We start from the raw sequence: 13,006 nt of genomic DNA on the forward strand, positions 1-13,006 counted from the left end.
CGTTATAGTCATCTATAATACATATATTATCATATTCTATTCCTACAATTTTTTCGTGTAATGTAACATTCTTTTTGGTTTTCATTTGGGGCATGTATTATTACCAATATCATTAATTTTTATCCAATCCATAATTCAATTATCAAAATCCTTCCATTTTCATCTGCATATTTTAGCTTTGTTTCTAGGCTTGCCTTTATATATACTGCTATCCAGGGGTGGGATTCAATTTTTTTAACAACCGGTTCTGTGGGCATGGTTTAATTTGTGGGTATGGCTTGGTGGTCATGTGACTGGGTGGGTGTGGCTTGCTGGTTGGGCATGACTGGCTGGCGTGGTTTGGTGGTCATGTGACTGGCTGGCGTAGCTTGGTGGTCATATGACTGGGTGGGCATGGCCCACTCAAAGTCATTCACATCAAGGGGTGCCTCGCCTGGCCCCTCTCCTCCCAGCCATTCCTTGTCACACCCAGCCTCAACTTTATAATTCTGTAAAAATGTTGTTCACCATTTTTCGACTTTATTATCTATGTACTATAGATGTCCTTTCATGGACCACTGAAAGGAGGAAATGGCTCACATGCTTTGCTCAAGAGTGTGATAGGGGACTTCCGGTTTAAAGGGCTTCGGCGACAGACAGGAATCTGTGATCGTGCGCGGTTTCTGCCTGGACTTGCCGCTGGAGCGCCCCGAGCCAGCTGGTTTCAGGGCTAAGCCACCCCATAGAGGTGGTGAAGAAGGGGGAGACTGCCAGCAGGGTCAAGGAGAGCCACATCTCTCCTCCTCAGCTGGTCAAACTCCCTTTCCCGAAGGTGGTAGGAGCGGTGGTCAGAAATGGTCACCTCAAAGAAGTACTCAACCGGAAAAGAACGTGCAGGAGGAAGATAAGAAGTGAAAGTTTTGGCTGACTGGGCTAAGTTGAAAAAGCAATAACTAAGGTACCCTGGAATTTAAATTTTACAAGAAATAACATCGCTCCCAAAGAAGAGTCGGAAGCAGCGAAAGAAAGTGAAAAGGGAAAGGTTTGGCTTTTTTTTTCTTCTCTCTCCTTCCTTATATTGACAATTGAGAATAAGAAATTGGAAAAATCCGCTTTGGCATCAACAGGCAATTAAGCTGAAAATATAACTAAATGCCAAAGGGACAATAAAGATTTCTGGACATTAAAAACTTTTTCTTCTATAAGCAGGAAGGGAGAGAAAAAGAATAAGGGCAGGATCTGGAAGAGGGAGGAGACTGCCTGGACTTTAAAAGAATCTAAAGTAAAATTTCAATAAGACTTCTAAAAGATACATTTTAACTGAAACTTTGCAACTAAATAGTAACCCCAGGAAGAGAAAGTGGGGAAAAAAGAAAGAGCAAAAAGAAACAGTTTGTGTGTATTTGGATTACTTGGTGACTTTTGGATTTTGGGCTATTATATTTGAATGACTAAAATCAATTGGGTGGTTGTTTAAATATTTTTACAATGGCATCACTTTTCGATGAATTGAAAATGGAACTTAAAAAGTACAAAGAAAAGGCACAAGAAGGGAAGGGTTCTTTTGGCTTCGTTTTTCAATTTTTAGAAATGGAGATTTGGAACTATGAGAAACAACAAGACTGCAAAACAAGAAGACTGGGACAAAGAAGAAGCCATCTTTAATGAACAAGTAACTCTATGTGGGGAAGAAAAAGGAAAGGGGGGAAAGAGGATGGAGAATTTAAGATTTAAAAAAACAATCAAAGAAAAGAAAAATAATTCGAAAAATAAATATAATACTGGGAAGCAACAGAAAAGGGGAATACAGAAGAGAGAAGTAGAGGTAGAGAGACAAAGAGGTAAAAAGGGGAGGGAGAAGAAGAGAGGGAAGAAGGAAAGGAAAAGAAGTCACAAAGGTTCGGAGCAAGATATAAAGAAACAGGACCTATTTAGAGATAACGGGTAAAAATTTAATTGAAAGGGGGATTCTGTAAAGGTACATGAGATTGTGTTGTTATATTTGAAATAGAAATAACTGTAGAAAATTGGAAACAACATATGATTAGAATGAGGGATAGAATGGTTAGTGTAACTTAGTGAAATGTTTGTGAATAAAGTAAATGAAATAAAATAAATGAGAAAATTGAATTAGGAAGGAATGGGAACACTTTAATTAGTTAATGTTTTATAAAATATAAGTGAAGAGGGGGGAAATTGATTATGGAAAGCTAATAATTGTTCCCATAGAGGTATGATATTTAATTGAAAAGTAATGTGAAAAATCTTAAGATTTTAATGAATTTTAATATTAATGATAGAATTGAATTGGAATGGAATGTTGTTTTAATTATATACATTTATATTTTTTTCTTTATTTTAAGAATATTGTGTGTAGTTTAAGAATGTACCAAACAGAATCCGAATGGAAGCTATGTGTTATATTGAGTGTTATAACTTTAGGGGAAAGATATAAAGGCGTCATACTCCAATCAGTAACTACAGGAGAAATTTTGTTTAATGAGAAAAGATAATAGACAATTGAAACAGGACAGACAAAAAATATAAATATAATGATCTGAATTGAGATGAAATAAATATAATAAAATTGAGGAAATTAAAAGAGGGGAGAAGCTATGTAGAAAATGTAAAATTGCAATAAGATATGGAATAGAATATAAAAATGAGCATGAATCTGAAATTGTGTCTGCACGAAGAAATGTAACCCGGGATTATGCTGCTTTCAAAAAAGATGTTTTAATTGTGTTTCTTTCTTTTTGTGAAAACTCAAATAAAATTTACAAAAAAAAAAAAAAAAAAGAGCGTGATAGGCAACAGGCTTTTAAGGGGCTGCCAGAAAGAGGGGGGGAATGTATTTTCCAAAGCACCAGAAAGCAAACAAGAAGCAATGGATGGAAACTGAACAAAGAGAGAAGCAAACTAAGACTAAGAAGAAACTTCCAGACAGTGAAAACAATTAACCAGTTTGCCACCAGAAGTTCTGGGTGCTCCAACACTGGAGAATTTTAACAAGAGACTGGATAGCCATTTCTCTGAAATGGTATAGGGTTCCCCCTAAGGTCCCTTCTAAGTGTTATTCTGTTATTCTGACACCTTTCCCAGGACCTCTACTCAGAGTTTGGCATCCTCAGTTTTCCTGCCTGAGCAGGGGGTTGGACTAGAAGATCTCCAAAGTCCCTTTCAACTGTGTTACACACCTGTATTTATGCTCCGGACTATTGACATGTAAACCCTGAAAAATACCCGGGCAAAAGAAAGGCAGTAAAATCACTCTATGTGTAGGGACAATGTAAAATATTAATATATGATAAATAATGGAACAATTAAAAATAATAGCACAGAGTTTTCTCTCACCCCTCCTTCCTATTTTCTTTTCTTTCTTTCCTTCCTTCCTTCCTTCCTTCCTTCCTTTCTCTCAGCCATTCTTTAGAGTGTGCTGCTACGAAAGGACCACTCATGCCAAGCAGGTAACGAAGTTTTTAATTTCCCTCCATGCAGTGAAGTAACAACTGAACAATGTAGTATAAAGTCAGCTCTGAGTTGTAAACACACTCTACAGCTATATTTATACAGTATGTAATAATTAAACAATGATCCCATTACCCCAGCCACCATCCGGTTATCTCGCTAACATCCGCAATTACTACCAACATGGTATTTTAGTAAACCCCGTATCCCATTAACATCGTTAATCCATTATCAGCCCCATAGCCCATAACCAGCATACATAACACTGGACCATCACCACCCCACCACCCCTGCATGTGGATCCAAGCTCCGTTTTGACGTTACATGTCCTTCAACTCTCTTCCAGGTTTTTGGCCAAGTATTCTGTCAATTTGCGTAATCTTCCAGCATGAGGGTCGATTGTTCCACCAACTCGGAACCGAAGCAGAGAAGAGCAGCAGCGGTGAGTATTGGTCCTCTGTCAGCCCGAGGCAACCCGAATATGGCTGGGTCGCGACCACAGCTGGCACAAGAGCAGGAGTCAGGTCTGTTGCGAAGGGGGGTTCACGTTCTATGGTCATGACACTTTCTCTCTCTTTTTCTTTCTTTCTCTTTCTCTTTCTTCTCTCTCTCTCTCTCTCTCTCTCTTACACACACACACACACCTCTAACCCTGCTATTCTATGATTCTGTAAGGATCTCCTGCTGGAGCAGGGGGTTGGACTAGATGACCTCCAAGATCCCTTCCAGCCCTAGATTGCTATGCTGTTTCAAAGTCTTCTGAAGCCAGGGTTTGTGTCCTTCCTTCCTCTCTCTCCTTTTTCTCTCTCTCTCCCTCCATGTATCTATCCATCCATATATTTCATTCACATTCTCCTCCCTCCTTCTTTCTTCTTTCTTTGTCCCTTCCTTCCACCTCTCCCTGTGTCTATCTCTTTTCTTTCTTTTGCTTCCTTTTTCTTTTTCCTTCTTTCTCTTCTCTTTCTTTTCTTTTCTTGTCTCTCTCTCTCTCTCCCCCCTTCCTCTCTCTTTCCCTCTCTCATTCCCTCTTTTTCTCTTTCCCTCTCTTTTTCTTTCTCTCTCTGTGTGTCTCTCTATGGCTCTTCCCCCCATCTCTGTGTGTATGTCTCTCTCTCTCTCTCTCTCTGCCCCTCTCCCCTCTCTCTTCCCCCCTCTGTGTGTGGTGTGGTGTGGTGTGTGTGTGTGTGTGTGTGTGTGCGCGCGCGCACGGGAAGATGCTCAAATGAGTGCCAAAGCACAGTAAAACTGGGCGCGGGGTGGGCGGCTGTGGCTGGCGATCGTTGTTCAGCCAGTCTGGATTCCAAAACGAAGAAATGAAAGAAGTAGCGAAGAGCACCAAGTAAGGAGAGCTTGCTGGCTTGGCCCAGCTGTGGATTTGAGGGAAGGAGGGAGGGAGAGAGAGAGAGAGAGAGACAGACAGACAGAATTGGGGAGGTATGTGTGTGCGCTTTACCTTTTAAAATTCTTGATTTTCTTTATCTTTGAAAAATCCTTCATTTATGCCCTCTTTAAAAGATTCATACCATGTTTTGAAGGTGAGGCATGTGGTGAATAACACAATTATCCCAAAAGGTGGGGGGGGTGGAAAGAACATTGGTTTGTTGAGGCTCAATGATGGCTAGACACAGTATAGAGGAACTTGAAGACTTAATTTCCTGTTCCTGTCATGCAGCTTTTGCGCGGATGAAATTTCTGCTCCTGTTGCGTGGGAGATAGGTTGGGGCTGTGGAAACTGGAAGGGAGCGTGTTGTTGTTCTGGAATACTTGTGGAGTACTGTTTTCTTTTTCTTTCTCCCTCCCTCTCTGTTTCTCATTTCTCTCCTCCATGGCAAGAGCAGCAGCGTCAGTGTCTCGGGAGAAAAGTCGCACTCCCTCCCCCCCAATGTTCCTCTCATCTCGCCTTGAGTAGCCTCACGCAACACCAAACTTAGCACCAAATTTAGCACGCTTCACAAATGAGGAGGCGCCATTTGTGAAGCACACGAAGTTTAAAGGTGCTGCACAGCACGTTCCCTTCCCATATTTCCCTTGCTGTGCGCAGGCTCACAGTGTGGCACCTTTAAACTTAGTGCATTTTACAAATGAGAAGGGGATTCCAGCGCCATTGCTGCCACATTTGTGAAACGCGCCTCCCCCCACCATATTTCCCTCGCAGCAAGCAGCCTCGTGCTGCGCGGCACTTTTAAACTTCACCCATTTTACAAACGAGAAGGGGATTCCAGTGCCACTGCCACCACTGCTGCATTTGTGAAGCACACTAAGTTGAAAGGTGCTGCGCAGTGTGCCTTCCTCCCCATATTTCTCTCGCGGGCAGCCTCACACTGCGCGGTACTTAGTGCGCTTCACATCTGAAGCGCTGGCGACAATGGCACTGGTGTCCCCTCCTTCCGATTTTTGAAGCGCACAAAGTTTAAAGGTGCTGCACGAGGGGCAGGCTACAGGGTGAGGCCGCAGCCAACCACCTTTACCAGGCCCACTTCCCTGAGGGGGCACCCAACTGTGCTTAACAGCTGCTGAAGTGGCCTAGACGAGCAGGAGGCAGAGGCAGATCTACCAGTAAGTCGAAGCAGTCGGTCAGACAGGTAGGAGGTGGGCGCAGGGCAACTTGAGGCTGCAGCGATCAAATGGCAGTCGACCACACTTCCCAGCTTTACTTCCTCAAGGGGGAAGCATAGCAGGGGGAAGAAAGGTAAGCTGTTGAGCCCCGGCCCAGGGCTTCCCATACCTGGGGGGGGGGGGATGAAGCAGCAGTGAGATGGCAATGGCAATGGCAGCAATGGTGCCCAAGGAACACAATGGCAGTGATTCTGGTGGGCTTCCAGGACCAGCTCCCCACCCCGCTGCCCATCAGCTGTTTGTGAGGGCAAGGGGGGCGGGGATGATGGAGAGGGGTAGGGCCAGCCAGGGGCAGGATTTGCCAGTTCTCCAAACTGCACAGAATCATAACAACTGGTTCTATAGAACTGGACAGAACCGGTAGAATCCCACCTCTGCTGCTATCCCTCTTTGTTTTTTTTGTTTTTTTGCTAAGGCGGTATATAACTTCCCTAGCCTGGGGAATTCTAAACAGTCCCTATGTTGATCTTTTATATGGACTTCCTCTAGGCAAACTATCTATTTTTTCTTTGAGTAGCCTTTTTAATATTTGATTTCTTTTAGCTGGAGAATTTAGCCCATTTATATTTTTAGATATTAGCTGAATTTCTCTATCCATTTTCTTATCGGTGGTTTGGTCTCTGTCTTCTATTTATTCTATAATCCCTTTGTGGTCTTATCCTTAATTCTCTTTCTACTGTTCCTTTTTGTTCCTGTCTTTCTGTACTACCTCCTTCCTTCTCCACCTCTCTTATCTCTTGTGGTTGATCTTCCTGACTCCTGGATTCCAATTCTTCCCTACTACTTTCTTCTTCCTCCCCTACTAATTGGTCACAGAATTCTCTCGCTTTGTCCAACGTGTCTACTCTAATCTTCCTCTCCTGCCAGGATATCAGCATCCCCTCCAGTATCAGCCATCTGAATATTTCTCTTATTTAGCTGTTGTGCTAAAAATCAATAGTCTTTCCTTATTTCGCTTACCTTTTTAGGAATTTGCTTTAATGTTTGAATTTATTTGACTTTGTACATAAGTGGTTCTTCCCTTGTAATTTTATATGTAATGTCCTGCACTCATTTTCTAGCAAACTTACATGTACTTCTCATAGTAATTTGTGTTGTCTAGCATAGCTGGTATGTATGCGGTAGGCTTCATCTATCTCATAAACAATTTCCGGCCTATCCCTTTGCAAGGCTCCTGCTATCAAGTTGGCCATAATTGTGCCCAGGTCTTCTTCCTTTTCCTCTACAATATTTTGGAACCGCAAGTAGAACGATGCCTTGTCCATCTCTAGATGGGAAATTTGCTCTTCCAATTCCCTATTTACAGTCACCCATTTTTTGTCTACCAATTCTAATTTTTTTTCCATCTGCTCTGACCTAGTTTCCATCACTTTTATTCCTTTTATTCCTCCTTTTATTTCTCCATTGTTTGTTGTATAGTTTCTACTTTATAGTCCAGCTTATTAATATTCCCTTTCTGGTCAGCATGAATTTTTGACATCGTCTCCTGCATTTTTAACATTGTTTCCTAAATAGACAGTAATGTATTTTGCATAGTTTGTGCTGCATAGTGTCTGCTTTTCCATATTCAACATTCCCTCTATCGATCTTTGGCCTGATGTAAAAAGTGCTGCCAATGTCGAATTCAATGTTATTTTCTTTCCGGATTTCAAAGTTGTAACTGTAGTACTAGTCATATTTCTGATCCAATCCGCCCACACGACCATTCTTTTCTTCACAACAACCAAAATTTAACTATTAAACTGTAATATATCTTCCCAAGTTTAATATAAATATATTTTCTTATTGACTATTTTCCCCTCTCCACCAATACCTTGTTGCTTATCCAAATATATATTATCTTCTATTAATCAAAATCTGGTTGCAACTCTTAAATAAATAAATCTATATTATATAAATCTATATGAATCTACATGTTAGTTTCATCACAAAATCAGGTTTTCTAAATAAAGATCACTAAAAAAATATTTTAAATCCAATATATTGCTTATTATATACTCTGTGGGTTAATCTAGTTCTTTAACAATCCTAACTATTTACTTATCTAGTCCACAGGTGCCTTTCCAATCTCACTGCTCCACTTCTCTGCCTCCTTCAATTTCTTCAAAATATCAGTTTTTTCCTCTTCTCCCTCCTATTCACTCCTTTTCTATCTCTACTCACAATTCATTTACAATCCACCGTTTACCATCCGTTTTCCTTCCTCCTCCTTCTTTCACCATCTGCCTGTTCCACCGATCTCCTTCTCTAACACTCTCCAGTCTTCTTCTTTCACCACCTGTCAGTATGCCAGTTTCTGTCTCTCTCCACTCTAACTCCAGTCACCTTCCTCGCTTGTTTCTCTCGTTTCTTCCCCCTTCTTTTCAATCTAGTCCTTTCTTCTCACAGAAATATTCACTTCCCTTTCAACTGTCTCTGCTTGGCAGCTTACAATCCGTTTTCCAGCCTCTCGACTCCTTCTGCTCGCTGTTGTTTTTTCTAAATTTTGCTCACCCGCTCTTCTGTCTGTTCCGGCTTCTACTTCAGAACGTCCCTTTTTTTTTTCCTCAAGCTTCCAGCCAACTCACCACTTCAGTCAGCCAACTCACCACTCTCACACCACCATTTCACTTTCTCTCACCCGCACTCTACTTTCTCTTTCTTTGTCCTTGTCCTCCACACTCCAAGACCTTCAGAGTTTGATTTTTTCCTCTGATTTCCTCCCAATTAATTCTTCTCTTCTTACTTTGTCTTTTTTCTTGCTTACTTTTACAGCAAACTTTCTGTCCAACTGTCAATCTCTTCGCTGTCACTATTTTGCTGATTCACAGCTCCTCTTGCCAAATCACTGCTTGCTTTCTTGGGGATTTCCTCCTGCCAGAGCTTTCTTATCTTGCCAACTCACAGTCTAGGACATAGCTCCTCAGGAATTTTACTTCTGTTTTGGTATTGGGAATGAGTTTTCGCTTGACACAGTCTGTTAAATAATTTTCTGCTTCCTCATCTGTGGTTTGTCATGGCCTCAGGTCTGCCATCTCGCAATGACAGATGTTTTCACGCTGGGTTGTAGGGGTTTCCCTTCATTGCAGTGGGCGATCACCTTTCACCTCACTGCCCCCCCCGGACTTCCCCTCTAGTCTGCTTTGCTCTCCAGGCTTACTGCATCCCCTAAGGGTCCCAAACATGAGACAATCAGGCTCGAAGAATGGAGACTGTTCTTTTTCTGCCTACTCCTCCTGGGCTCCCCACGGGAAGTCTCCAAGTTTTCTCTTCTTTTAACTGCCTGCGATGTAACTATGCTTCCGCCATTGCCGCTATCTTGATCAGTTAGCATGAACAGGAAATGCCATCTGGACATATACTTTCTAGAAAGTAAGTTCCACTGAATAATAAATAAGCTGCAAATGTCATACTTCAATTCAAAGACAAAGATGTGCTTCCTTTTTCCCCTTTTAATTGTAATCATGATACAATGTATTATTTCAATGAATATTTCAACTGTGACTGCTTTAAGTTGTTGTTTGCAATGCCTATGAATGCCACAGCTGCTTTTGGTAATTGAAATGGTGATTGAAGTGTTTCATAACAAAGACACATGGAATTGCACCATACTTTATTTTTAATACACTGTATACTGTTGGAAGAAATATCCATCTGGGTTCAGTTTCAAGTGGGAAGAAAGACCCTGGAAATATGGAGATTGCTTGGAAGGATGGTTTAATGGTGGACCACATGGTTTTTTGAAGACCTGGGCAAAAAAATGAGCACACGGGTGGGAGAGGGAGAGAGCTTTTTACCCTCTGTTGGGTTTTAAACTTGCTTCCTTTTCCTGTGGCAAGAAATGTATCCTGATTGATTGCCAGGCTCCCATGAAGCCATGCAGGTTGTAAGTTGTAAGCCATGTAAGTTGTCTTGAGTCCCAGGCTTGGTTGAATCTTGCTGAGTGATGTAATAAAAGGGGCTTTGGGCAATTCCTTTTATGGCTTATGGCTTTGCCCTGGTCTGGATTTTGAGTGAGGGCTAATCCTATGATGTCCTGAGGATGAAGGCCCAGACTTTTGTCCTGTAGATAAGCTGGCACCAAAATATCTGTTGAGGCTTAAGTTTCTGTGTCCCTTAAGATTTCTATTTCTCTTTTAGGCAAAATGTTCTGCCTTTTTAATATTTCCTAGAATATTTCATTCTTCTAGGAGAGGGGTGGCTGCTAACTTTCTACAATACCTAATGGATTGGAACAAATGATATCCAGTTGACATTTGACAAACAATGAAGATTATGAACTATTGATGCTGAAAACTTTAAAAATTCAAATAAAATAAACAATTGCTCTGGCTGCAAAAGAAGCAAGCCATTTTTTTTAATGGTGACAGACTTCAGCTAAGGTCTGATTTAGGATTACTTCAGCCATATAAATGCATAGGAAACAACTAATTATGGGGAGGCACAGTGATGAAAGTTATCATTTATCATCATTTATTTATTCAAAAGATAAGCTTCAGTAAGAGCAGTGTCTTTGCTGGGAAAGTCTTATTTAAATCTTTTATCTGAGGCCTCAAAGGAACATCCATAGCAGCTTCTCCTAATTTTACCCTTCCCCAAAGAAACTGTTTGGTGTAATGTTTTAGGGATCAGGCTAGAAAGAAAAACATAATAAGTTCTACTTCTGCTTAGGCATGAAGCCAGCTGGATGACTTTAGGCCAGATTTTCTGCCAGCCCTAGGAAGAAGGATATGAAAAATCCCTTTGAAGAAATCTTGCCAAGGAAACTCAAGGGACAAGCCCAGACAGTCCTCAGCTCTGACTCAGAGGCACCATTAAGAAAGAAAAATAATTCTGTAAAGACATGAACAAAGCATTCACTGAGTGCAATAGCTGAGTAAGAGATAAATACTGATCTTTCTGGCCTACTGAACTACATTGGCTATAAAAGAATTCTACCTGTAGAAATTGGTATTATGAGATTTTAAAGAAAAATATGGCACTATATCCATGCTCAGCCACGGTTTTAATTCCAGCTTTAGCTGAGAAAGTGACAAATAATACCTGAGCTGAATTAGAAGGCCCATTGTGGAAAGAATTGCTGAGCTGAAAGTGATCTGGAACTGATTTTTGCAATAAACTAATTTTGCATCAATAGCCCGTCACAGGGATATCCCTGGGAGGCATAAAAAAAAAAAAGTCAAGATGGTGGCTGCACCCATACAATTGAATCCTTGTCTCCACTTTATACATAAAAAGAGATTGTGCTTTGATTGCACAATCATGGTCATTTTGGCTGTTTTATCTTCGTCCAACATATCTAGTATACCACCTATTTTTATATAGTGTTAGTGCTCATGGGCCCACCGTAGGTTGACAGTTACGAATAAAGGATTTCATTATTTGTTTTTCTTTGATGTTTCAGTAGTGCTCTAGACCAGTATTTTTCAACCTCAGCAAATTTAAGATATGTGGAGTGCAACATGCTGCCTGAGATATTCAGGAACTTGAGGTCTACATACAGGGATGGGATTCAAATTTCTTAACAACTGGCTCTGTGGGCGTGGCCTAATTTGTGGGCATGGCTTGGTGGTCACATGACTGGGTGGGCATGGCTTGGTGGTCACATGACTGGCTGGGTATGGCCAACTCAACATCAATTCTTTGCTCTAATAACTTTTTTAAGTATAAAAAAAGATATACCAAAATAAAAGGTAGTTTATTATTTCATGCCTTTAATGCTTAAATAATAAAAAAGGTACACAAAACTAGATTTTGTTACATCAAAGTTTTAAAATATTAATCAAAAACTATTACATACCATAAAACTTTATAAAAAACAATAAAACTGTTGTCAAATTGCTTTTTCATTGGTGTCTTCACTTGCAGTTTTCTTTTGTTGACACAAGCATCATCAGCTGTGTGATGTGCCCATAATCATTTTTTTACTATAGAAACAGGGTCCCATTCTTGCAGAGGTAGGCCAATTAGATTGATAGTCAGCAGGTTTGTTACATTGGAAACCATTAGATGACTTCTGCTCTCTGAACATATTATGTTCATCTGCAAGAAACCCCTTTCCACTTCTGTTGAATAGTCAATAGTCCTGACAATATCTCCTTTTTATCCTTTTTAATGCTGCCAGGAATTGCATATTTCTCCAAATCTTTTAACACATTTTCTATGAAATCACGATAATCATTAATATTAATTTCATAATGTAAAATTTCAGCAAATGCAACCAGTTGTTCTTCAGCTGCTTTCCATGGAACCACTTCTTCAATGTTCCAGTAATCGGGCTCCAAATAATTTAGAAATTTTAATTGATCAGTGTCTTTAAATTGGCAGCCAGTTTTTAAATGTTCGCAATCCATCAATCTTTTCAAGTTCGTTACAATGCTTTTTACAAGTCTTTCACGAGGAAGTGCAACAAATCAATGATGTTGTACAAAATGTATATTTTTAAAGGTTAATTTAAGTAATTAATCCATCGGCTTTTCATATGCACCCTTTTCCTTTGTAAGCATTTCAAATGATTAAATTGATCTTTCCACAAGTTTTTCAGCCTTTATAATATCTATATTTCTTGCTTGCAGTGCATTAGAAAGAAGAAGTATTTCAGTTAGGACAGTGGTTCCCAAAGTGGGCGGTACTGCCCCCTGGAGGGCGGTGAGATGCCTTAGGGGTAAGAGGCAAGGGGGCCGGCAGGGGGGCACTAAGAGGTGGCAGGGGGCGCTGGAGGAAGGCCCCTCACAGGGCACAATTCAGAAGTGAGATTTTACCAGTTTGCAAGAACCGGTTGTTACCGTTCCAGTAGGTTGAAGAATTGGCAAAAAGGGCCCCTGGCTGGCCCTGCCCCCTCTGCCCATTCCTCCATTTTCTGCTGTCCTTATTGCGTATGTGTGACATTGCACGCATGGGCAACAATTGCTGACAGCATTTCCCGCCCGCCCCACCCAGTCACTCCTTTTGTAGCGCATGTGCG

General features: G+C 40.9%; 1 long non-coding RNA gene across 1 annotated transcript in view; it reads right to left on the reverse strand.

Annotated features, from left to right (window-relative positions):
* Nucleotides 1–624: 624 nt before the first annotated feature.
* The window catches only part of LOC148128889 (uncharacterized), a 264,294-nt gene continuing 251,912 nt past the window's right edge, over nt 625–13,006 (reverse strand). The window contains exon 3 of the long non-coding RNA XR_015746047.1: nt 625–776. This is a non-coding gene — a long non-coding RNA (uncharacterized LOC148128889). The remainder of the gene's footprint in view (nt 777–13,006) is intronic.

This window comes from Notechis scutatus, chromosome Z (assembly GCF_049901735.1).
Source record: "Notechis scutatus isolate UNSWTSFEM ecotype Mainland chromosome Z, rNotScu1.2, whole genome shotgun sequence".
NCBI lineage: Eukaryota > Metazoa > Chordata > Lepidosauria > Squamata > Elapidae > Notechis > Notechis scutatus.